We start from the raw sequence: 24,197 nt of genomic DNA on the forward strand, positions 1-24,197 counted from the left end.
TATTTTAGGTTTCACAGTTGTTGTTTTTTCTGTTCTAAAAATGTGTATTATATTAGATTTAACAGGAATAATTTCCTTTGTTAACAATTTCAAAATATGCCATTTTATACTTTAAAAGTTTTATCTTGTTCTTTTTCAGTTTAAGATGGTGAAGGGGAACCTCTGTCTCATTAGTGTTTGCACTTTGCAGAGCAGTACAAGCTAAATTGTATCAATTAATTTTAAATGGTACAAATTTTAATTAATGTAATTAAAACAGTTTACAAGTCTCAGCTTAAGCTTGTGAAGATGCTTTGACTTGTAGATTTATAAGTTCTTTATAGATGAAAAGATCTTGTATATATTTTAGAAAAGTTCAGATTTTTCTCTTAATTGTAATTAACGTAATAATTTAAAGAGGAACCACATTCTCATCTTTCATTAAATGTTAATACTGTTTTGGATCATTTGGTGTTATTGAAAAAGGAATCTATTTAAAGTTTGTATATGCCTTGATGTATAATTATCTTAATAAACCTCATAAGATAAAACATAGCTCATTTTCACTACTTACTCTTATATCAATCCTGTCATAAATTTTTTTACATGTAAGAAGATTAAAAATGGAATTATATTGTCTAAAAGTTAGATTTTCCTTTTATGAATAGAGTAAGTATGAAAGAGTTACAGATTTTTACTTTCCAAAGTTCAAATTGTTTAATAACCTTACAGACAAAAAAAAATTAACATTTATTTAGCGTGTTTATTTTCTTTCCAGATTATAACACATGCTCTAATGCCTCAAACAATGATTACATTTTCTGGAGTTAAATGTTTGAACATCCGTAACTAGACTTCACAGGCAAATTTTTCTTAAACATTGCTATGGCTAAACTGCTTAGCCTGTAACACAGAACGTAACCAGATAGATATTTATTTAATAATTGAATCATGGCTTTGTAGAGGAATAAATTGAAATACAAAGGAATTAACTCATTCCAAATGTCATTCAACTCAAAATGTAATTTTGTAATGTAAAGATTGTAGATGCATATAGTAATACGTTTTTCCCCCCCCCTTACATCACCAATTTGTCCAGAATACTAAAGGTTGCCCCTTGGTTTCTCCTTCAGCTGAACTTCTGGTCATGTAAGTTGTTACAGATTTCCAGTCCTGGTTTATATCATTTCAATAAATAGTTGGTCTTGATATTAATTTGTCAATAATTGTGTCCTGGTTTATTCTCTGAAGTTCATGTTCTACCACAGGAATATTTCTTATTTATTCATTCACTCATCATCTGGTTATTCAATAACTATTATTGACTCCCTGTTGTGCCAGACACTACAATAGCAGCGCTGAGCCATACAGCCTCAGTTCTTTCTTTCAAGGTGCTAACAATGTATGAGAGAGAATCCCTCCCTATCTCCTAGCATAGGTTCAGAAATATTTCAAATATGCTTGACTTGGGCAGTTCTTAGTAATTTTCCCTAAACCTTGAATGCCTTCCGTGGTCATCAGAATTCTAAGATAATCTCCAGTGACCCACTCCCTTGTACATCTCAGGCCCTTGAGTTTGAAGTGATGTGTGGATACAGCGGTTATGTTATGCTATATTAAGCAGCTGATTTTAAATAGAGAGTTTATCTTTGGGTCTCGCCTAATTAGGTGAGCCCTTAAAAAGAGTGGGGATTCTTTCTTGTAAAAAAGATTTCAAGCTCCAGAAAGATTCAGTGTCCTACTACTAACTTTGAAGATGGAGGGAGCCACGTAGCCGGGAACTGCTGGACCCTGAAAGTATTAATAGCGTTCTCTGGCTGACAGCCAGAAAGGAAATGAGGACCTCAATCGTGTGACTTCAAGACATGGAATTTTGACAAAACCAGGTGGGCAGGAAGAGGACTCCAAGCTCCTGAAGAGAACAAAGCCCAGCCGACATCTCGATTTTAGCTTTGGGGTACCCGGAGCAGGGAACCCAGTCTCACTATGGCCAGACTTCTCATCTACATAATTGTGAGATAATAAAGGGATATTGCGTTACTCTGCTAAATTCATGGCAATGTACTGACTCATTAGAGAACAACACACCTTGGCCAGACCCAGCCTCAGCGTATTGTAGTAAAATTTATCGTACATATTATGTCAGTTATTTGATTGAATTCAGTAGTCTAAAGGACAATTATGAAGAAAAATATTGACAATCTAGTATATAATATCAACTTCTGGAAAATATTCTTTAAGAGATCCAGAGAAAACATAGTTAGGATTTTCAAGAATAGACTTGTCTATGGATATTGACTTCATGAGAAATGGAAAATTCTGTCCATATGAAAGCCAGTAACACCAATTATTTTAAAAGAGAGGCATCTAAACCAAATGTTAACTTTGAGACATTGGTCTTTTAAAAAGAGCGTTTATAAACAATGATAAAAAAAATATAAAAGGGAGTATTAATCTAAAATACAAAAAGAAAGTTAAGTACCAGAATAATTTTAGGTTAATAAAAATTAAAAAATAAAAGAGGTAAACTTGTGACCCACATTCAGGCTATTATTTATTTATTTATTCAAAAACACTTCTCTAATTCTGTGCACAATATTATCTATAAGCCATAAAACTTTATACTTTGTTCATCAGCCTATGCTGATATGTAAGTCATCCAGCTGGCTAAATGAGACGCAAAATAGCCTTACTTCAAATTACAGTGAAAAACTAATTTGCATCCCCCCACTCCTCTTGTTTCTGGATCTTCCTTTTTGTAGGCCAGATTTTTTTCTGTGGCCCAGGCTGGAGTGCAGTGGCACTGTGTCAGCTCACTGCAACCTCTGCTCCCGGGTTCAAGTAATCCTCCTAAATCAGCCTACTGAGTAGCTGGGACTACAGTCGTGCACCACCATGCCTGGCAGTTTGTGTGTGTGTGTGTGTGTGTGTGTGTGTGTGTGTGTTGTTGTTGTTGTTCTCTGTTTTTTTTTCTTTTTGTTTCCTGTAAAGATGGTTCTCCATGTTGCTCAGGCTGGTCTTGAGCTCCTGAGCTCAAGTGATCCACCAGTCTCAGCCTCACGAAGTGCTGGGATTACAGGCATGAGCCACGTGCAAGCCCTATTTTTTTTTTAACCAATCATAACAACTTTTCTTTAACTTTCTATCTGGAAACCTGAAGAAATCCAGTCTCCCTGCTTTAATAACTTCTGATAAAACTCATGGCTTAGGCCTATGAAGCCACTGACACGACTTTATGCCTTGGTTTCATTTGGACCTGTGAATCCTGGTTATTCCAACATACATATACTATTACTTCCTTGTCACTTTTGGTTCCTGTTTAAAATATCAGTTTCCTCTGCTGATACATCTAAATATTCTGGAATTCCTTTCCCTTCCTTTTACAATGTTTGTCCTTTTCAAGAGTGAACAAATGTTAAAACAAGTTCATCCACATTTACTGGATGCTTAGGCTCCATGTGGACAACCTGGCTTCCAGTAGGTGTGATGTGGCTGTGACATCAGGAGCAGAATATCTTTGCTGGGATAAATGAGTAAGACAGAGTCCAAAAAGGCTACTGAAGATCAGCCTGGAGTCAATAAACAGTTGTGTAACAGAGAAGGGAAGAGGACAAGGTCAGGGACTGCTGTGTGGACCCACCCTCTTTTTCAGTCTTATTATGGCAGTTGAGCTTCTGAGGAACACAAATCAGGCAAGTGAAAAAACTTACAACTGGGTTGAAAACAGTAGGGAGAAGCTTCAGGAAAGAGTAGATACAGCAGAGCTGAGGAAAATGAAGAGAGGTAAAACCTTCAGCAGTGGTAGTACAGATGCACCTGGTCACTGAGCTGGGTCCAGCTCTGATGCTTTTCCAGAAAATCATGACTTGCCAATACATGCCTTTCAATGTGTGCAGTATGGGCTTCTAAATGATTCAAGGGGTGACTGAGGAGAAACCCTATTTCACTTTTTACTTCAGGATTGGATTAAACTCTGCCTAGGACCTTGTTGTGCATGGTATAAATACTTTCAGGTGGCATAAAATGTATTGGCAGTATTATAGTAGTATGTAGCAGACTTAGACCTAGATGAAACTGTCCCAAATACCAATTTGACTTTTACTAAGCTATCTCAGTTTCCATAATATAATTTTTTGGTAGCTAAAAAAAAGTCCTTGGCCCAATAGACTGGATTTATTTCAAAATGTATTATTGAGCTTTGCTATGAAGAGCTCTTTCGGGTATTGGCCCAGAAATGTGAACAGCAAGGGAGGCAGTATGGAATCATGGTTCACCATAAAACTCTGGAGTCTAATTTTCTAGGTTTGAATCCTTCCTGTGATAGTTAATAGCTGTGTGAATTTCAGCAAGTCCCATAACCCCTCTTGTTCTCAGTTTTCTCATTTGTAAAATTCAGTTAATAATAGTATGTACCTCATGGGGTCCATGTGCCCATCAAATGAAATATTTTGAGTAAAAGGCTGAGCAACGAGCCTGGCCCATGGAAAGTAACCAGTTATTGACTAATATTATTATTAAGTGCTTGTGGGAGGCACTTTCCTATTTCTCACATGTGATACCCCCACTACATCTTGAGAGCAGTAGTGCTCTGGCATTACTAAATATTTAATTGAATAGAGACTCTTGATTTCATTAATATACCCAAGTTCTTTTTATGTGCTAAGAGTCTCCATTTAAAATTGATATTCTCTTGCTTTATCAAAATTCTCTTGTGGTGAAGAGTTCATATTCATAAGGGAGAGGGAAAGTTGTTTTTAGCTGTTGGGCCAGTGAGAGAATCCCCAATCCCCCATACCATCTGCCTACAGACATTGAAGTGCAGGTGCCAGAGGTAAAGGAATAGCAAACATTTGGCTTGCAACAATAACAATATTAATATAATTTACTGGCTTAACAACTGACTTCTAGTAAACCTCAGGTGTAAATATTTTTATGTCTCCTAATCCTATGTAAAATTTTGATTCTATATAGCCAATGTTAATAGACCTCTAATTCAAAGGTATTATTTTCCCAATGAGTAGTAACTCAATGAACGTGGTCCTCTATACATTTCAAATGGTGGATGAGAAAATAAAACTAATATTTAATGAATATCTGTTATGTACCATGCACCATACCAAGTGCATTACATCCTGTATCTCAATTAATCTACAAGAAACTTATTTGATATTTTATGTTAAATCAGTTTTCCGAATGAGAGTATAGTATCCCAATTCACGATGATCCCATGAGCTATTTTCCACTATGTCCAGGCCTAGTGGAAACTAGGGTGTCTGGTGACCATTAGGTGTCTAGGTTGATTCTAAACTTTTCTTGAGGGCTTCAAATTCATTCTAAAATGTCTTATGTGTTAGATGTTTTACATAGACTAGATTTGCTCAAGGCTTTTCTGCCAGACTAATCTTGTTTTCTAATATATCTGGACCCTTTGGCTTAATATTACACTGGTTATAGGCTTCTTACTAGAGAAATCAAATCATTGTTCTGTTTATGATTCCATGCCCCAGGAGTCAAAGAGTGTCTAGCCAATCTTGAATATTACACAGAAAAATGAGTTAGGCCTAAGGGCGATTATGATCCAAGAGGTAAGAAGGTGAGCATATTTGATGAGGTTATAACTTGGTTGTGAAAAGTTAAATAAGATATTGTTAGGTTTTATTTACATAGTTACGTATATTCAGGCTAAATTGCTAAATCGTTCCTTTTTTTTTTTTTAGACAGAGTCTTGTGCAGTTGCGCAATCTTGACTCACTGCAACCTCCGCCTCCTGGGTTCAAGCAATTCTCCTGCCTCAGCCTCCCAAATAGCTGGGACTACAGGTGCATGCCGCCATCCCTGGCTAATTTCTTTTGTATTTTAGTAGAGAGAGGGTTTCACTGTGTTGCCCAGGCTGGCCTCAAACTCCTGAGCTCAGGCAATCCACCTGCCTCGGCCTCCCAAAGTGCTAGGATTATAGGCGTGAGCCACCACACCTGGCCTGCTAAATCCCTTTCTCTTCCTTCTGATATTCTGGCATTTTGTGCAGCATACAAACTAAAATTGAAATACCAAATCAGACACACACGTTGTACTTTTTTAGGCTACCCATTGCCTCGAAGGCAACTTACCAATAATTGGTCTGGAAAAAAAGGCATTTATAAATATATAGGTTTCTGGTAAAATGTGTGTGGTAAATACACATGTTTCTCATTTTTATTTGATCACAAAATAATATATGCTCATTGTAAGGAAATGAAAAAGGCAGACAAGTATAAGTAATAAAGTAAAAATCACCACAAATGTCTTTATTTAGAGATAAACACTGTTAATATATTGGTGAAACTTCCTGTTTCATTTTTCTCTTTCTCTGTCTCTATCTTTGTCTCTCTCTAGATCTGCCTCTTTGATTTTGTAGGTACATGTGAACTGTTTTGTAAATAGTTTTTACTCGGCATCAAAACGTAAAATATTTCCCTTAATAAAAAGAGATATTTATCTCAATGCTTTGATGGCCACAAAATATTGCATTATCTGGAAATGCCAAAATCCCCTGAGTGGACATTTATTGATCTCAATTGTTTACTATCAAAACACCACTGTGATTAGAAAACACTTTTAGTGTGTGTGCTAGACAGAATAATGGCCCCAAATATCTCCACATCCTAATCCCTAGAACCTGTGATTATGTCACATTCTATGGCAGAAGGGACTTTGCCAGTGTGATTGAGTTAAGGACCTTGAGAAGGAGGGATCATCTGGATTATCTGGGTGGGCTCAATGTAATCACAAAGATTCTTATAAGAGGGAGAGAGAGGGGGCAGTGCCAGAGAAAAAGATTTGACTATGGAAGCAGAAAGTGAGAGACAGAGGGAGAGGCCTAAGCCAAGAAATTCGGGCATCCTCTACATGCTGGAAAAGGCAAAGACATAACTTCTTGTTTAGAGCCTCCAGAAATAAGGCAGCCCTGCTGACACCTTGATGTTAGCTCCATAAACCCATTTTGAGACTTCTGACCTCCAGAACTGTAAGAATAAATTTGCATTGTTTTAAGCCACTAAATCTGTGGTGATGTCACACTGTAAGAATAAATTTGCATTGTTTTAAGCCACTAAATTTGTGGTGATGTCACAGCAGGCAAAGGAAACAATGCAGTGTGTCTCTTTGAACTCTGTCCAATTAAGGTAAAATCTCAGGAGTGAGATTGTAAAGTCAAACACATTTTAAATTTGTTGAACATCCTCAAAATTCCACAGAACCCCTCCAAAAGTTTCTAACTATACCTTCACAGAGTAGCCTCTTCCCTTTTAACCTCCACTTCTTCCAGCCTTACCTATGACATGGTTGACTATCACAATCTTTTTCATCTATACCAGTGAAAAGTAATTTTTCAGTGTTGTTTTAATTAATTACTTTAAGTACTTTATTGTTACAGGTTGAACATATTTTCAGATTTGCATTAGATTATTGCCTATCACAATTTAATATGCATAAGAATCAATGAGGGCTTAGGTTCTACATTTTTATTTCTACATTTTTATTTTATTTCATTTTATTTTATTTTCGAGACAGAGTCTCACTCTGTTGCCCAGGCTAGAGTGCAGTGGTGCAATCTCAGCTCACCACAATCTCCTCCTCTTGGATTTAAGAGATTCTCCTGCCTCAACCTCCTGAGTAGCTAGTACTACAAGCATGCACCACCATACCTGGCTAATTTTTGTATTTTTAGTAGAGACAGGGTTTCACTATGTTGGCCAGGCTGGTCTCAAACTCCTGAGCTCATGATCTGCCCGCCTCGGCCTCCCAAAGTTCAGGGATTACAGGCGTGAGCCACGGTGCCCGGCCAGGGTCTGCATTTCTAGTAAGTTCCTGTGTGAGCCAGTGCTGCTGCTCCTTGGAACTCACATTGAGAAGCAAAGTATCAGACTTTAACATTTCTTTATTTATGGGAAGTATTTGAGTCAGAAAAAACACATCCCTGCTCTTGCTACCCTTTAATTGTGTCTGTTAAGACATGTGGCTTTCTGAGCTTCAGTATTCTTACCTGCAAAACTAAGATAACAGCACATGCACATTTTAGACATTAATTCAATAATATAGTGCATCTATTTTTTTCTTGCATGTTTCAAATATAAAATCTCTCTTTCCTACCATTTATTTTGCTAACATTTACTCTAAAACTTTTAAATATGTGGTTTAAGTTTATGGCATACTTCACAATTGCATGGTCAAATTTATCAATATTGTTACTCATTGTTTTTGGTTTTTAGTCTTGCTTAAAAAGGGTTTCCCAAGGACAACATTATTTTTTAAATGCATATTTTCTCCCTGGGTTTTAAGGGCTACTTTCTGTCTTTTTTTCTTTAGCCTGTAAGTTCTTTATCCATCTGGAATTAATGTTAAGAGATTGAGGTAATGATTCAACTTATTTTTCTCCCAAAGATTAGCCAATTATCACAACACTATTTATTGAATAATCTATTTTTTTTCTACTGTTTGAAATATTACCAATTTTTATAAGCCAAATTTTATATATATATAAAATTCTATTTTGAATATCTTTATTTTGTTCCACTTTTTGGTCCACTTATTTCCAAATCAATACACCTTCATTGCACTGGCTTTAAATTATGTTTTAATATTCAGTAGTTCAAAATTTTTCTTAACATATTTACTTTAGAATTCTCCTAATTCTAAATATGTAGTATTTCACATAAATTTCCAGAGAAATTTTTCTTTCTTTCTTTTTTTTTTTTTTTTTTTTTTTTTTGAGACCCACTCTGTCGCCAAGACTGGTGTGCGGTGGTGCGATCTCAGCTCACTGCAACCTCTGCCTCCTAGGTTCAATGATTCTGCTGCCTCAGCCTCCTAAGTAGCTGGGATTAGAGGCACCAGCCACCATGGCTGGCTGATTTTTGTATTTTTAGTAGAGATAGGGTTTCACCATGTTGACCAGGCTGGTCTTGAGCTCTTGACCTCCAGTGATCAGCCCACCTCAGCCTCCCAAAGTGCTGGGATTACAGGCGTAAGCCACCATGCCCATCTCTCTTGTTGAGAGAGTTATAGCTTATTCTTGATATTGTTCTAACAATATCAATATATTGTTATCTTAATCTGAATTCTATTTGTTTTTCATTTTTTGTAGTACTGATACTAACTTGCTCATATGTTATCTTAAAATAAGCAAGTAGATAGAACTTCTGCAGTTGACCATAAACTGGAAGAATAAATGAATTAAAAGTGACATATGAATAGTTAAATTTTGGCTAAATTATATCATTAAATTAGAACTTAGTAGACATCATTGAATATCACATACTTTTATCTTAAACTGTGTACAGTTCAAAATTCATATTATAAAATTTATGTAGCTACTATTAAAATACGAGCTTGTTTCAGTAATTTTTTGAATTTCAAAAAATAGTCCCTGTTCCTTACATATTCAAGGATTTATAGAATCAAAAACTTGCTCCTGCTTTGGTGGTAACATTGGCTACCTGTGGTTGGTACCGACCGGGCTCCTGCAGTACTTTCTGTGATTAACGTCAGAGTTATTAACTCAGAAATCAAGTTCTCTACATTTTTAATTTGCTCTAGTGAACAAAAGAGCTATAGCATATAGAAGGTTGAAGAAAAAGTATTCAGTATTAACCATGAATAAGAAGCAGAGATATCTGCTTCTCCAAATTAAATATAACATGAGCACACTAATTAATTGATTATAAACTGTGACCTCTTGTGGCAGGATTCTTGACATTGTTTCATTATGTTTATGCTCAGTATTCTCTGGCTAATGATTAGTTTAAAGGGATTTGTCACTATCTTAAGACCAATGTGGCAGAAAACGGTTTTCTTGGCAATTTTGATGCATTGTAAGAATAGAGGTAATGAAACTGTTTCACCCTAATCTGTAGGGATTTGGCTTTTGGCATTTATAAAAAGCCTCCTTCTGTTTGTTTAAGGTACAATATTATTTGTACAGTTCAAATGGAACTTTTAATTATGTCTTTGTAATTATTTATTTTTTACTTCATTTGCAAGATAAAAATCTCTTTTCATGTGCCCAAGCAAACCAAAGTTTGTGAAAGGCAACAGCATTCTTGAATTTCTTTTTCTCCTACTTTTAAAAAAATAGAATGGTCTGTTTTGTGGAACGGCAGGTTTTTGTGCCATTTCAGATGGCATTGCATGTGGCAGAATAGACCCCATTCACATTTTCTGTGGGACAATTTGCAAAGGCACCATGCTGTGAGAACCTTTTTTAAGAGGAGGGTCTATAGGGGCAGGCAAAGGGCTATACAACACCTGTAGCAAGACACAATCTGTTCAGGACTCAGATCTGATTTTACACTTCGTTTTATTCCCCATAAGTATTCAGCATATGTTCTTTTCTGTGAAAAATAAAGGGCTCCCTCAAATGGTACATATCAAGTGAGGTCAAGGAGGTTAATAGATTAACTCCAATCAATCTAAACACTCCCTCGTGAGACCTTAATGCTGGTTATTCACTACCCTTGCTATGATGATGTTCATTTTATTAGAGCATATAGCTCAATAGCCAGAGAGTAAAATCTTTTTACTGTGAAAATCTTTCTGCATGCCTTCTTTTCTCAGGAAGAAAGCAGCAGTAAAATGGTATGCATTCCCTTTACAAGACTCACAGTGAATCTGGAATAACAGAAATAGGTTTTCCATTTTAAATAGCTGAAGTGAATGTCTAATCTTTTCCTGGGCCTGGTGGTACATTCGGTGGACTGGAATTTTTAAATACAGTGTTTCTAAGCCCCAAGGCTCTGCCATGTTTCTTTCAGTCTCCCTTTTCCCCTTCTATTTCTAAATTAGAGTAGTTGGGTCTGCACAGAGACACGTACAGTAGTGATGCTCTGTGGTTCAAGTCAAAGAATGTTTAGTCTGGATCCCACAGAGGCCCACAATTCTCAGCACACAAACAGATACAGAAAAGGGAGAAAGCAAATGTAGCATCAAAGAAAACTTCTGAATATAGACACCACCAAAAAAACCAGCTCTGTGTTAGCCCAATAAAGAAAGAAATAACAAGGGTTTTGAATGCTAAAATATAGGGGATTGTATGAAAGGGAGGGAAACATACACAAAGTAGACAAACTGAATAACAGTATTTATCTTTAAACCACACAAGTCATGGTAATTAAATTAGGTCAGGCTGGTTACAATGCTACAGAAAGCAGGCTGTAACTAATTTCAAAAGGAACAGAAAAGACCTGAAAAGAAAACAGATTGACAGCTCCTGATTTTTTTTTATCCAATCAAAGCAACCCAACATCAAAAAGTAGGAAGAGAAACTTGATTTAGCAGGAAATTTGTCTCATTATAATACATAAACTTTGCATATATATTCAAGATCAGCTCAGAAATATGGGAAATTATTATTTGCTCTATGTGAAAAACAAAAGTATACACATGAAGTTTGCCATTTGAAGGAAACTAATTCATTATAAAAAGCTTCTGCTCCTTAATAGGTCAACTTCTATTACAAATGCCACGATCACTCTGTATATTGTAACTACTTAGAGGCTTTCTCCCTGTCAGTGTATTCTGCTTTCAGTTGTTTAGTACAAACTCTGAAAGTATTATATGAACAAGAGAACATTATGAGGTGTTTCTTTCAAATTGTCTTTATAAAGACCACTTGCTGATGCCTATTACAATGACTTTTAACCATAGTTTCAAATATTTTAAATGTAAATGCGCCAAGTTGTAAAATGACATTTGGAACATGAATTTGGGGATGGGAGAAAATAACAAAGGCAGACTTTTATTTGGAGTGCATTCTATATTTTTAAAAGAATATTTAAAATGTTTCACATTCTTCCTTTCTTTCTTTAAAATAATTAGTACAAGATTGGGAAGATTTTTGTTCATTTATTTCTCTTAAGTAGGAAAATCACTGAATACCAAACAACTAATAATGCAAAGAAACAATAATAAAATAGCTTATTAAAATCTCTTCTTTTTCATCTAATAATTCACTTCATTTGTCTTTATGTTTCACTAAGGAGATTGGAGTTATGGGGAACATTCAGTAGCTATGCAAGAGTAGATGCTGGATGAATAACAGAAGTAATTGTGCTGTCTGATCACATGTTTTAGACATTTGCTCCGTTTTCTGTATCTCAGGGCCCAGACTACTCAGCCCAGACTCAGCTACTATATTAAGTGGATCTATTTTCCTATTTATATAATGTTCTGCTACTCAGGAATTTTGACTTTAGCAGGAAATGCTAGTGCGTATAAACACATATGACATGATAGTTTTATTTAAACATAGTTTCACCTTTCTGATATATTTTTAGAGCGTGTTTAGTACTTTTCCATTTGCTGGAGGACTTTCCTGAAGTGTGATTTGGAGATTTCACAGGGTGGGCCAGTGACGATTGCTGTTAATGTCATTGAGTTCAGGGTAGGGTGCATAAATGTCTATACCCAGCAAGCATAGATACCATTGTTACTATCAGAAAAGACTGTGTTGAATATAGGTGAGTCCAAGTGAGGTGGGAAAATCCTGGGTAGGAAACAAGCCATGTTTAAATTCTACTATGGCTGCTGATAGCACCAACATCCATTAACTTAACTCTCACTGATCCTACCCATGCATCTGGAGGCAGCAGTATGGAGAACATGGAGGATGTAGATGCTGCTGTACTAACATCTCCACATAGTGCCAATGGTGTGTACCCCCATTCTTCATGAAGGTAGGTATCCCATAGGCTTGTGAAAAATCTTGCCAGTGTCCCTCTGCAGCGGTCTTTCCAGTACCCAGAGATCTTAGCAAGGTCTGCTGTGTCTGTCAGGACACTGGAAGAGATGTCTGTGTCCTTCTTAGCAAGATGCAGTTGCTAATTTTCCATCTGCCTCACACAACATCACAACGATCTCAAATACCCATTCGAATTTTTACTATGTGCCTCCTTGCTAAGTTTTGTTTTGCAAGGAAAGCAACATAATAGGGGAAGTGCATCAAGGCAGAAAAGGGTGGAATTGCAGAAGGAAGAGGGAGGGCAAGCCAAGGAGGAAGATGTGGAAATTGAAAGAGACTGCATGTTTTAGAAAATGGGCAGAACAAAAGAGCTAATGTGACCCATGCCCCCTTGTGAAGGTCTGCATCTGTGGTAACAAGGTTCTGTTGTTGGGTATTCAACCTTGTAAATGGGAGCACTCGAGGGCCCAGAATGGGGGTGGGTGGGCCACAGGAGAAGGGGAACAATCTCCTTTCCCCACATCCATGACCTGGGGCTGACAGGAAACCATTGTGCACACCCACAGTTCCAAGTGCTGGAAACAGGAGGCAGTTTCATTGCACAAGTCAGGGTACGATGGAAGAAACATTTTCTTTTTAAAGGTAACACATTGAAATAAGTTAGTCATTTCACCCTTAGAACTGATGTATTTATATATATATATATATATATATATATATATAGAGAGAGAGAGAGAGAGAGAGAGAGAGAGAAAGAGAGAGTGTGTCAGTATGTACATAGGTAGAATAGTCCTCTGAGAACTGAATGAGAATATGAAGGCTACATATCTATTTCACAGAAAGCACATTTCTTCATAGTGAAAACTACAGTGTAATTTTCACACTGAGATACACTCCTGTGTTAGGATCTCTAGCAGTTACATCGACAGTATCGTTTCTTTAGCCACCCTATTCCATGTTTCCATGGGTCTCAGGGTTAATTTTGTGTGACAGTCTAGAATGAGGACTCTGTACACACACACACACACACACACAGAGGCTGGAATTACTAGCTTTGTGATAATGAGTATTTGGCTCACTCGATAGGAAGACACAATAAGCACTCAATAAATGTTAGCTACTGTGGCAATATGACTCTCAAGAAATTATAACTTAGATCGCGGTGTTCAACAGTTTGGGATTTTCGGCTGTAACTCTTGATACTACATCAGATTATTAATCTTCTCAGATTGAAAGGTGCTTTAAGGCAAGGGTTATGTTTTATTTATCCCTTTGTGTCCAGTTTTTAACGGAATACCTGGCACTGAGAAGGGGGTTGAGGGATGGCTGAATAAATGATTGGATGAATGAAGGAAATAAAAGTTGTTTCATGCTGACAAGTTTATTTTTCAGTTGAGTGATGGTTATGCTTTTACAAAATTCAGCAGAATTCTAGAGGAATGGAAGTCTTTAGACACATTCTCAAAAAATAGGCTTGGCTCAAAACCTTCTAAAATCCTCAAATAAACCTTTCAACACATTAGTAACTGTGATCTCTTTTAATCTAAAACACTCTTGGCATTCTTAATTATTACATTAACTTCCAAAATCTCTTGGAATGCTGATCTGGTGTGCAATCACTTAGCTTACAGCTTTACCAGGCATTTGGAATTAAATCCCTAGAGGTTTCCGTCATAGAGTATATAAGACAGATTTCTTACTTGGATAAGTCTCAAAGAATTGGAAACTTGTGACAATGTCATAGGAGGCTCCTTCAAATTTTTATGGTCTAAATGTGCATTTTGTTTCTTCATAGTATTTTCTGTTATTACTACCATATTGCTCTAAACAGTAATTCAATATTTATCTTTATTAAATATTAAAGCTGGTGGTTCCTAACTTAAGATCAAATATTACTCTAAGTTCTATTTTACATTGATTTCTTGGAACCTGGTGCAGATATTTCCAAAGAAATTGTATCTTATAATGAATATTGAGTATCCCTACCCAGTGAAAAAAAATTCTTTGCTTATTAATAATATGGTAATTAATAGGTGCTACGGTCTGAATGTTTGTGTCTCCTCAGAATTCATATGTTGAAATCACAAACCCCAAGGTGATGGACTAGGGGGTGAAGCCTGTGGGTGGTGATTAGGTCATGGGGGCTGAACTGTTATGAATGGGATTAGTGCCCTTATAGAAGAGGTCCCACAGAGACCCTTACCTCTTCCACCATGTGAGGATGCAGTCAGAAGACAGCTGTCCATGAATCAGGAAATGGATCCTTGCCAGATTCCATATTGGCTGGTGCCTTGATCTTGGACTTCCTAGCCTCTTGAACTGTGAGAAATAACTATCGGTTGTTTATAAGCTATTCAGTTTATGGCATTTTGTAGTAGCAGTGAAAGCAGACTAAGATACAAGAATACCATAGTGTTTTGAGAATGTGGACAGTGGACTCAGACTACTGCAGTTATCCTGGCTCTGTCAGTGCTGAATGTCTGTCCTTAGACAAAACAATGATCTAAATTATGTTCAATAAATGATATCATTTTAAAATATAACTTTTAATTTAGGTACCGTATACATACAGAAAAGTACATAGATCCTAAGTGAACACCTTGACACATTTTTACAAATTGAATACATGCATGTAACCAGTAATCAGATAATGAAGTAGAGTATCAGCCCCCCAGAAGCTTCCTCATGTCCTCTTCCAGTAATAAGTCCTTTAGTTTTCTCGTTGTGAACTTTATATAAATGGAATCATAAAATATGTACACACAGTCCCTGACTTACCATGGTTTGACTTATGACTTTTCTACTTTATGTTGGTGCAAAAGTGATACACATTCAGTAGAAGCTGTACTTGACATTTTGAATTTTGATATTTTCTCAGGCTAGTGATACGTGGTATAATATTCCTTTGCAATACTGGGCAGTGGCAATAAGCTGCAGTTTCAAGTCAGCCACATGAATAGGGTAAACAGATACTTGACTTCCTCCCAAACATCACGCCTGCTAAACTGTCAAGTGTAGGATGCTCCGGTGCCTTCCACCAGCTGTTCTTGAGTCTCCTCAGAAGGGAGATTGATGACACTGTCTCTGCAGCTTTCTCATCATCCAGCAATTAATTTTAGTTCAATGTTTCAAACATTCTTCAGGCACAGTGAGCTTTCGGCTGTGTACGTTAATGGTGAGAACCCACACTACTATCCTGTTTTTCCCTTTAAGTATAATATTAAATATATTACATGAGATATTCAAAAGTCTGTTATAAAATAGGCTTTGTATTAGATGCTTTTGGCAATCTATAGGCTACTGTAAGTGTTCTGAGCATGTTTAAAGTAAGCTAAGCTAAGCTATGATGTTCAGTAGGTTAGGTATATTAATTGCAGTTTCAACTTGTGATATTTCCAACTTATGATGAATTCATTAGGATGTAACCCCATCATAAGTCGAGGAATATCTATGCTGTGCCTTAGCTAACATCTTTTAAACAGTTCATGTGTGGTTGTTCATTTTGTTATGTGGACTTGTAGTTTGTTTATTTTCTTTTCTTTTTTTTTTTTTTTTTGAGACGGAGTCTCACGCTGTTGCCCAGGCTGGAGTGCAGTGGCGCGATCTCGGCTCACTGCAAGCCCCGCCTCCCGGGTTCACGCCATTCTCCTGCCTCAGCCTCCTGAGTAGCTGGGACTACAGGCGCCCGCCACCGCGCCCGGCTAATTTTTTGTATTTTTAGTAGAGACGGGGTTTCACTGTGGTCTCGATCTCCTGACCTTGTGATCCGCCCGCCTCAGCCTCCCAAAGTGCTGGGATTACAGGCTTGAGCCACCGCGCCCGGCCAAGTTTGTTTATTTTCATTGCTGTATATAATTTCACATATGCATATACCAGAAATTGTTATGTATTCTACTTTGATAAATGGTTGTTTCCAGTTTTTTAGCTACCACAAATGGTACTGCTATGAACGTTCTTATATATGTCATTTGGTTCATTTGTCTATGCATTTCTGTCAAATATATACTTAGAAGTGGAATTACTGAATCATAAGGAATGCACATATTTAGATTTTATCAGTTTTCCAGAATGGTTAAACCACTTTAAATCTCACCAGCAATCAATGAGAGTTCTAGTTACTCCACATCTTTGCCAACATTTGATTTTGTTTGACTTTTCCAGTTTTGACAATTTGGTAAATGTGTAAAGGTTTCTCTATGGTTTGAATTCTCATTTTTCAGATGTCTTTTTAAAAATGTTGAGCACCTTTTCATATACTTATTTGACATTTGAACATTCTTCTTTGAAGAGCTTATCAATTTTTTGCCCATATTTTCAGTAGGCACCGTGATGCCTTTTTAAATTGCTGTGTAGGACTTCATTATAAATTCTGAATACAGATCCTTTGATGTATAGATTGCAGTTATCTTATCTTCTCTTACTACATGATTTGACTTTAGACTCTCTTTACGGTGTATTTTAATGAAATGAAGTATTCAGTTTTAAAGTAGCCCAATTAATCAATTGTTATGTTATATATATGTGTGTGTGTGTGTGCATGTGTGTGTGCACACACACAAATTTAAATCTGGAACCCCTCTGGAGTTGATTTGTAATAGTCAAAAATTTTTTTTCCCCCAATAAGGGTATTCACATGACCTAGTACAGGTTATTGAAAAAAATTTCCTCTCACTGTACTACAGTATTATTATTGTCATAAATCAAAGGATATCAATCAGGATTCAATCAGAGAAGCACCATCGCTGGAAGATAAGCAAATGCATAAAGGTTTATTAAATGGATTTGTCCATGTGCAATTGTGGAGGCTGGTTGAACAGCCTAGATGAGGTTATTGCTTCTGTGTCTGGTTCCGGGTAGTCACACAGAAAAGAAATATGGTTATCCAGTGGGGAAAGTATTGTCAACCGGACCCTGTGAGGATGAGCTAGAACCTGAACAGATAAACTGAAAATCAGGTCAGTCTCATTACCTCCAAAACCCCACCTGCAGTGATGGATCTGCAAAAGTGGATGCTTCCTATGGAGCTAACACGTCTAGTCCAGGGCTCAGGAAAACTGAAGGAGGAACTGCTGGAGCTGCAGATCCAGCTGCCGCCCTGCACCAATGGGCGAGGCGCCAGGTAAGTGACAGTACGAATGAGCCACAACAGCACCTGTATTCTGTGCAAACTTTGGGAATATGTTTTTAAAAATGTGCCTGCTGCTTCACCTCCAGGCTCCAAATCTGATGCCAAATGTCTCTTTTGTTCCACACTGATTAGGAAATACACAGGAAAGGGAATGTTAAGAAACGTAATTCTAGTTTAGTTATGATACAATATAAATCCACCTTTTCTTGTATATGTGGGTCTCCTTCAGAACTCCCTGTTCTTCTCTATTGGTTTGTTCATCTATTCTTGTCACAAATCACACTTTTTAACTAATATAGCTTATAATGGGACTTGATATTTGATAATGTAAATCCTCCAGATACTTCCTTCCACAGATTGCTTTAAATAGGTAACCTTTTGCATTTAGATTTAAATTTTAACATGAACTTGTCAATTTCCAAACAGACTGCTGGGATTTGATTGAGATTGCGTTAAATTTATATACCATTTGGAGCATAACTGAAAAATTCACATTATTGGACCTTTTAATCTAAGAACATGATTTATCCTTTCATTTTATTAGGTCATCTTTAATGTTTTCATGTTTTTTAATTTTCAGGGTAAAACTCTGGCATACATTTTATTAGCTCTATGCTTTTTAATGTTATTCAAAGTATTATCTTTCAAAATAATCCATTTTCTATTTTTAAATTATAGGTATGTGTAAATATAATTTATTTTAATTTGTCATAGTCAAAAATCTTGTTAAGCTTACTTTTTGTTGCTGTTTTCTGAATACTTTTCGAAGTTTCTACATAAAAAATCATTTTAAAAACTTAGCTAATAATTACAGATTTAGTTCTCTTTTTTCATTCATATAAGTATTATTTCGTTTACTTGTTTTCTTGTACTAGCTAGGAACTCAGCTAAATGTTGAACAGAAATGGCCATAATTCACCATTTAAATAATTTACCATCAAGTCTAATGTTTATTGAATGATTTTGTAGATACTCTATCAGCTTAAGGAACCTTCCTTCTAGTCCTATGTTGAGAAGAATTTTGCTATGATGGATATCATGGTAAAATTCCACTGAAACTGCTTTCCATTGTACTTTATGAAAATTAGAGGTTGCTAATGGAGGTGCCTAGAAATCATTTTCCTTCCCATTCTAAGTTCTAGAAAACAGACCTTCATTATAGCCTAAGAGCATTACTTACTCTTCTACAACACTTATTTCTTTCTTGGATACAAACCTATAATGACAACCTTTTTGTTTTCATACACTCATCAATTTATTATTAAGAATTGAAAGAAAGTGAAGTTTCATTAAAATAGTTTTTGGCACACAGAGAAAGATTAGGGATCTTTGAGGAGGTGTAGATACCATAGGTATAAAAGTTCTTGCAGATTCTGTTCTCATGTGTTCTGATGGAGCTGGGGCTCTTTGGGGAAAAGAACAGTTTATTTAAAATAGAGTGTATGGCATATTGCTTAAAAGCTTGGGCTCTGGAGCCAAACTCCCTGAGTTCAAAATGTCCGCTCTGCCACTTGTGGATTACATTATGTAGGTAATTTAAATTTCAGTTTCCTCATTTGCTAAGAGAGTGAATGTAACAATTTATACCTTATGGGATCATAGTAGGATTAAAAGAGTTTGTATGTAATATGCAAACAACAGTGTCTGCAAAGATGGGAACAATACACACTGGGAACTACTAGAAGGGGAAGGAGGAAGAGGGGCAAGGTTTGAAAAACTACCCATCAGGTATTGTGCTCACCACCTGGGTGGCAGATCATTCATATACCAAACCTCGGCAACACAGAATTTACCCATGTAACCAACCTGCACATGTTTCCCTTGTACCTAAAGTAAGAGTCAAAAACAAAAACAAACAAAAACAGTATTTGGGATATAAGAATCACTCAGCCAGGCGCGATGGCTCACATCTGTAATCCCAACACTTTGGGAGGTTGAGGCAGGCAGATCACCTGGGGTTAGGAGTTTGAGACAAGCCTGGCTAACATGGTGAAACCCTGTCTCTACTAAAAATACAAAAATTAGCCAGGGGTGGTGGCACATGCATGTAATCCCAGCTACTCAAGAGGCTGAGGCAGGAGAATTGCTTGAACCCCAGAGGCGGAAATTGCAGTGAGCCGAGATCGTGCCACTGCACTCCACTCCAAACTGGGTGGCAGAGTGAGACTCTATCAAAAAAAAAGGAGTCACCCAAATAAGTGTTCTTCTTCATCATCATTAAAGTAGCAGTATCATCACATGTTTTCCTGGCAATAGCTGGCCTGTTTTCTACTAATAAGAGGTAGAAAAGGCACTGAAACAGTTAAAGGGGGTGATGAAAATTGAATACTTATATGACATACAATTTTTAGTGAAAAGTAGCATTCAGTGTTGTACAACTATAGATAAGACTATAAGGTCACAATATTTTTACTTCTATCATCAGAGTAGCTTTATTAACATTCTTATTTCAAGCAATGTTCTTTTTATTCTATTGTTTGTCAGCTTTTAGTCAAATATTACCTGAGCTCAATGGATATCAACAAAATGAACCATTTTTAAATTTTTATTTTGTTTATGTATTTATTTTGAGACAGAGTTTTTGCTCTTGTTGCCCAGGCTAGAATGCAATGGAGCAATCTTGGCTCACCACAACCTCCACCTCCCAGGTTCAAGCCATTCTCCTGCCTCAGCCTCCCCAGTAGCTGGGATTACAGGTATGCACCACCGCAACTGGCTAATTTTGTATTTTTAGTAGAGATGGGGTTTCTCCATGTTGGTCAGGCTGGTCTTGAACTCCCGACCTCAGGTGATCCACCTGCCTCAGCCTCCCAAAGTGTTGAAATTACAGGCATGAGCCACGGCGCCCGGCCAAAATGAACCTTTTTTTCTTTTTTTCCACAAGCATTTTACTGTTGCTGCATATGATTATTTTGCAGGAAAAATGCTAGCTTTCCACCAAAGATTAATACATTTATTCTATTGTATAGTTTTATTGCTGAGAAGTGGCTGTCCAGCCAGGGACCTACTTTTCTCAGCTCTCCCCACCTTGAATATGGGGGTTGGGAGGGCATGTGAATAATTCTCCAATGTAGAGTGATGAGTGGAAGTGATGTGTGGATAAGAAGCAAATGTGTCTTCTCTCAATCTCTGTTTTATTCACTGGCTGAAGAAAGAGTAGGCAGCCAGAAGATAAAGAGAGATCTGTTTCCTGACAGATCACCGTGAAGTCCTCTGAACCAGAAAAAAAAAGAAAAAAAAAAAAGATGTTGATGTGAGCCGGAATTATACTACTTTGTTAAGCCTCTGTGACTTCAGGGTTTTTCAGTATAGCAGCAACATTCTTCACGATATGATTCAGTATCCTGATGAATCAAAACTGAGAAGAGAATAATGTATTTATTAAGGTAAGAGATGTAGGGAAGACACATTTGAGTCCATTTTGCTTTAGATGTCTTTATTGATCTGAGTTTTTCAAGCAAATAAAATACTTATTTAAATGATGAGTTTTTGGCCATAATCTTTTTTTTTTTTTTTCTTTTAAACATGGAATCTTGCTCTGTTGCCCAGGCTGGAGTGCAGCTGTGCGATCTCGGCTCACTCCAACCTCCACCTCCCAGGAACAAGCGATTCCTGTGCCTCAGCCTCCCGAGTAGCTGGAATTACAGGTGCCTGCCACCACACCTGGATAATTTTCATGGTTTTAGTAGAGGTGGATTTTCACTATGTTGGCCAGTCTGGTCTTGAACTCCTGACCTTAAGTGATCCACCCGCCTTGGCATCTTAAAATGCTGGGATTACAGGTGTGAGCAACCACGCCCAGTCTCTGGCCATAACTTTACAGTTATATTTTACAACCGATTTGGAAGTGGTAAAGTCTGCTTGCAAACTTTTGTAACACGGTGGGAAGGTGGATGTGGAAAAGCCATTCCTTTTGTTGAGAACTTTGTATTTGAATAGTTTTATCTAGAAGTTGGCTGAAGAGAGAGATAAGACTAAAGGGCATAGGCAAGTAACAGAAGATTATTTAAATGCCTTCTCAGAGTTTGGGTTCATTGATCTAGAAGGCATCTTCTTTCATTGAGACCAGTTATGGCTTTAGGTGGGCGAGTAGTCTGTGCAGGGCACCTAGACAACAAGAGATCTGAACTTCCTGCAAGAAATATGAGAGAGGGAGGAAGTGCTGCTATACAGATATAGCGTGGGAAGAGTTAAAAAAAAAAAAAAAAGAAAAACTATTTTTTCTGCCATGATGGAACTTTGAAAAACAGAAATGTCTAATGCAAAAGTTTGAAGGTTTTGTTAGTGAGGCATGCATTGTGGAAAAAAGTGTGCTTGTTCATGCTTAAGTGTTTTAAATAAACAAATTATATTTCTGATTTAATTTGCTTCTAAAAGAGACATAACATGTACTAGAGGCTGGGAAGGGTAGTGGGGGTGGGGAGGAAGGGTAGTGGGGGTGGGGAAGAATTTGGGATGGTTGCTGGAATTAAAAATATGGTTAGAAAGAATAAGACCTAGTATTTAATAGCACAGTAGGGGAACTATAGTCAATAATTAAAGTGTACGTTTAAAAATAACTAAAAGAGTATAATAGGATTGTTTGTAATACAAAGGACAAATGTTTGATGGGATGGATGTTTCATTTACCATGATATGATTACTATGCATTGCTTGCATGCCTGTGTCAAAGTGTCTCATGTACCTCATAAATATATACACCTACCATGTACCTGCAAAAATTAAAAATAAAAAAAAAAACAGATATAACATGTATGGACCCAGGGACAGAATGGTTCAGGGGCTGTAATAGTGTTCCACTGCATACATATGCTACATTTTCTTTGTCTACTCATCTGTTGGTGGCACTTAGGTGATTCCATGAATTAGTGATTATGAATAATACATGTCCTTTTCTTTCATTTATTTTTATATTTGTCTTTCTTTTCCTTTCCCTTTTTTATTCCTAGAAGTATTTTAATATTAATATGTAAATTATGATTGTGTTAACTTCATTTTGATGCCTTTTTTGGTTATTATTTTTGGGGATTGAAGAAATGAGTGTTCTTTTTTTAATGTATCTAACATCGAGGCTCTTATTTGTTTCTCCATTAACATTATTAGTGACAAAATAGTGACCAAAATCAACCTTGATCAGTGAAACAATTGTGTAGCACCCAATCCTTCCCTATCCTACACAACATGAAAGCTATATCTTTGTGTCAGCTCTCTAAGTTGGATGGAAGAAGCTTCCGATAAAATTGATCAGCATGGAATTTTGTAAAATTTAACTATTTTTTGGCCTGGAAATTAAACTGATGTATTACCAGAAAAGTTGATTTTTTGGTAAGTAGTATTTTACTCTAGCCTATTTAAAATTATTCAGGGAATCCAATCTGACAAATCAGGCATCTGGAAAATTTTTCTGGAAATTGAAAATGTTTAAGAAATAACTTTTATAGAAACTAAAACTAAACATAATTTTGGATTATTAATTTGAAGATAACATCTATCAAGTACTTCATTATCTTTCTCTGACACCAGATTATATTTTTCTTTATTGCTGGAATACAGCTTTGGCTCTCCTTTGTGGCCCTCTCAATCAATTCCATCCTATTTTGTTGGGCAGTGTTTGTGTCATGCATTTACATTTTAAAAGTTGTAGTCTAGGCAGTGTGACTTTCAAACAATTGACAAACCTATTCCCATGTCAAACCCTTTGCTTAATCAGCAGTCACTTTATTCCCACTCTTTTCAAAGGCACTCGAACTGCCTGAAAAGCTAAGGGACAATTCAAGTGAGTGTGCTGGGTTGGTCCCCTCCAGTGTCCGTCTATTCAAATTCACCCATGTAATCTAGTGAAGAAGGGGTGTGCTTCAACAGCACCATCACAGGAATAAGGAACAGACGTCATAAAATAAAAGAAGAAATGTTTCCTTCCAGAAGGAGGAGTTGATTATCCATATGTGAGTGTGTGGCAGTTGCAAGGTTGAGAATAAAAACTAAAGTTAGAGAAAGGAAACACTTTACATTAGCAGCACATGGTCTTACAAGACCTTCTTGTTTGGCAAAAAAAACCTTGAATGGTTTTATTGAGTATTATGTTGCCCTACCCATCAATTGTTTGACTCTGATGATCATTTTCTACCATGTCGATTTAAATATGCATTGAATATCATTCAGAGTCCTGTCCCTGATGCTTAGGTGCTTAGGCATAAAACTATTAAAATATTATTGATAATAGATGAGTTTTTATTTGTCTGTTGGTTTTACCAGAGAGTATTCGATACTAGTAAGCTTAAGTCCCTTGTACCTCTGAAAAAATACTTTAGTTTTTACTCTGTTTGGGAATTCAGATTTGATCATAAGTAAATATAACAGAAAACTGAAATAGAAATA

The 24,197-nt window shown here is 36.7% G+C and overlaps 1 long non-coding RNA gene across 1 annotated transcript in view; it reads left to right on the forward strand.

Annotated features, from left to right (window-relative positions):
- LOC144340998 (uncharacterized) overlaps positions 1 to 6,294 on the forward strand; it is a 179,799-nt gene extending 173,505 nt beyond the window's left edge. Inside the window, exon 4 of the long non-coding RNA XR_013417552.1 lies at positions 5,697 to 6,294. This is a non-coding gene — a long non-coding RNA (uncharacterized LOC144340998). The remainder of the gene's footprint in view (positions 1 to 5,696) is intronic.
- The last annotated feature ends 17,903 nt before the right edge of the window (positions 6,295 to 24,197 follow it).

The sequence above is a fragment of the Macaca mulatta genome, chromosome 5 (genome assembly GCF_049350105.2).
Source record: "Macaca mulatta isolate MMU2019108-1 chromosome 5, T2T-MMU8v2.0, whole genome shotgun sequence".
Classification (NCBI taxonomy): Eukaryota; Metazoa; Chordata; class Mammalia; order Primates; family Cercopithecidae; genus Macaca; species Macaca mulatta.